Source organism: Acomys russatus, chromosome 21, assembly GCF_903995435.1.
Source record: "Acomys russatus chromosome 21, mAcoRus1.1, whole genome shotgun sequence".
Lineage (NCBI taxonomy): Eukaryota > Metazoa > Chordata > Mammalia > Rodentia > Muridae > Acomys > Acomys russatus.
Window position 1 is genome coordinate 13,171,990 of NC_067157.1, and position 3,052 is coordinate 13,175,041.

A 3,052-nucleotide genomic window follows, 5' to 3' on the forward strand; every position below is an offset into this window, starting at 1 on the left:
CATATCCATTCTTTGCAATTCCAACACAAAAAGAAAGCAATAAATAAATAAATAAATAAATAAAATTAAAGCAACAAAAAAGTGAGAAAATAGCATAAAAAATAAAAACATCATGCTTTGAAAGCTGTCTTGTGTCCTGGTGTGTCACACAATATACCCTTTTGCCGAAACAGCTTTACTTGCAAATATTCGTTGCAATGAGTCATCGGTGTGGTTCCAGGTGCCTGGATTCTGCTACCCTATCAATACTGGTTCCTCAATAGGACTCCTTTCAGATATCCTGTTATTGCTCTGTGTCATGGAGATCCTGCAGCTTTTGGTTCTGTGGGACTGGTCCCTTCATGTGTTCTAGAAGTTCATAGATGGGGTAGATGTTGGAGTGGGCCTGAGCATAGGTGGTTGCCCTGTTGTTCAGCCTGCCAGTTCTCCCTTTCATCTGTGCCACCAGGGACAGCTGTCCTGCTTTGTCAAGGTAAAGAATGGGGTCAGTTCTCCTGTTTGTAGCAGTCAACAAAAGATGGGACTGGCTCTCTGTCTCTGTCTGTCTCTGTCTCTCCTCTCCTCTCTCTCACCCCAATGCCACAACTCTCTAGCACTACCCAGGCAAGGGGTCTAGATCAGTTCTCCTTACCTGCCATAGGCAGTGAGAGGGAAGTAAGTGAGCATCTCTCCCCCATCCACTCTACCCCACAGCAGGTGGGGGGTATAAGGCTGGGTGTCTTGTGTTCACTCCCTTAGGGAGGTTATTTTCATACCTATACCTCCAGGGCCAGGTCTACTTCTGCTGCCCAGGTGAAGGGCAGGGTCTTCTCTCCCGAGGGCTGCAGAAAATGAGGGGCAGGGCCAGCTCACCTACTCTTCTGCCCTCAGGCCCAACTCTTCCATACAGCTCAGACAAGAAAGTTGATCTCCATCTCTACTATGATGCCTAGGAGAGGTGCAAGACCTCAGCTGGTGAGGAGTGAAATCCAAGGGTTTTACATAATCTCTTCCTCTTCACTCAGGTCTTCTGAGTTAGCTGATGGTCTTTACCCTGCTGTTATTTCTTAGGTTCATTAGACTTGGAAGTATCATGGAGACTGAAGAGCCTCACTGTCTGTTTGCCTATTGTGCTTTATCCAGAGGTGCACTCCCTTCTTCAGACTATACCTGAAATGTGTGTAGATTTAATATTGGCTATGCGTGAATTTGGATTCATAGCTATGTCTCAAAGAAAGAGATAAAAAAATGAGAATATTCCTATTTAGATACAATTATCATTTCTTACCCTCAATATATCTCACAATTTAAATGGGCAAATATCCATATCCTTTTGCAGAAATATGTAGCATAAAGAATTTATATGGATCATAGATTCTATTTTATAGTCCTTTATTGATATTAAACTCATATAATATTGTGGAGAGGCTACTAGGTATCACTTAATTCAATTATAATAAATCTATATTCTTTTGTGCATCACTGGAGAAAATGAGCCCATTGAGTTAAGAGTGATTATATGAAGAAATAAGTTAAAAAGAAATGTTTCTTTTCCTGATTTTAAATTTATCAAATACCCTCTAGGAAATGAGCAGAGACACCTTGTTGGGAGTGGTGTTCTTATATCAGTCAGGGGCAGAACAGATGCTGGTCCTTTATTCATCTTAGCTTGATGCCTGGCTTGGTAGCCAAAGCTGTTCCATGCCTAGGACATATAAAAAATCAAATCAAATCCAAGTAGTACAGCACAGGAAGAGAAAGACAGTCAGAGACCTGTACACCACCATGCCATCCACAGATCTCCTCTCCTGCACTTGGTGCAGGTGGACCATAGACCCCCTGTTGTCCAACCCCCTGTTGCTGCCATGCCATGCAGTGCAGACAGACGATGTCACCCTGGGGCTTGCCAGCTGCATGGCCAGCCTGCAGCAGGATGCACCACAGTATATGAGATAGTATATGGTGGGTTAGATGGGAGAGAAAGAGAAGTGGAGCAGCTTGAGCATTATGAAAAGAGATGGAACTGGACTTGGAGGAGAAGAATAGCTGTTGCAAGTGGCCAGCCGTGCCACCTGAAGCCATGGTAAGGGCTCAGCATGAGCTGTTTGGGTGCCTGGGTACACAGTGGCATGGATAGGTGTCGATGTCCAGGCCTTATATTACCACTAGAGAGAATGAGGAAAGTCCTAGTCATGGTAGTGTGTGGAAACCATGGGGGATGTCCAGAGGCTCTGTAGAACTGGTTCTGTCCCTATAGGACTTGGGAGAGCATGCCCTTCACCTCACCTAGGCAACACAGTGGAGTTGGCCCTGAAGGTGAAAGCAAGGGTGAGCCAACCCTGAGGGTGTGCGTGTGGGGAGAGCTGTCCCAGCCCCTACAGGTTGCAGTACTTGGGAAGGTAGGTCTTTTTTTTTTTTTAATTTATTTTTTATTAATTTATTCTTGTTACATCTCAATGTTTATCCCATCCCTTGTATCCTCCCATTCCTCCCCCCCCCCCATTTTCCCATTATTCCCCTCCCCTATGACTGTTCCTGAGGGGGATTACGTCCCCCTGTATATTCTCATAGGGTATCAAGTCTCTTCTTGGCTACTTGCTGTCCTTCCTCTGAGTGCCACCAGGTCTCCCCCTCCAGGGAACATGGTCAAATGTGAGGCACCAGAGTACGTGAGAAAGTCGTATCACACTCTCCACTCAACTGTGGAGAATATTCTGACCATTGGCTAGATCTGGGAAGGGGTTTAAAGTTTACCACCTGTATTGTCCTTGGCTGGTGCCTTAGTTTGAGCGGGACCCGTGGGCCCAAATCTGCCTATCATATTGTTCTACTTGTAGATTTCTAGGACCATCTGGATCCTTTTATTTTGCTATTCTCCCATGCGTCTCTCATTTAGAGTCCCAATAGGATGCCTTCCCCTCTGTCCCAGTTTCCTGGTAAGTGAAGGCTTTCGTGGGACATGCCCTTTGGGCTAGTATGCAGATATAAATGAGTATATACCATTTGATTCTTTCTGCTTCTGGGTTAACTCACTCATTATGATCATTTCTAGCTCAATCCATTTATCCACAAA

The 3,052-nt window shown here is 44.9% G+C and overlaps 1 non-coding gene across 1 annotated transcript; it reads left to right on the forward strand.

Moving 5' to 3' along the window:
• The first annotated feature begins 1,553 nt into the window (after nt 1-1,553).
• LOC127205400 (small nucleolar RNA SNORA48) lies at nt 1,554-1,697 on the forward strand. The gene has a single exon (XR_007832616.1). It is a non-coding gene; the product is annotated as a small nucleolar RNA SNORA48 (small nucleolar RNA).
• The last annotated feature ends 1,355 nt before the right edge of the window (nt 1,698-3,052 follow it).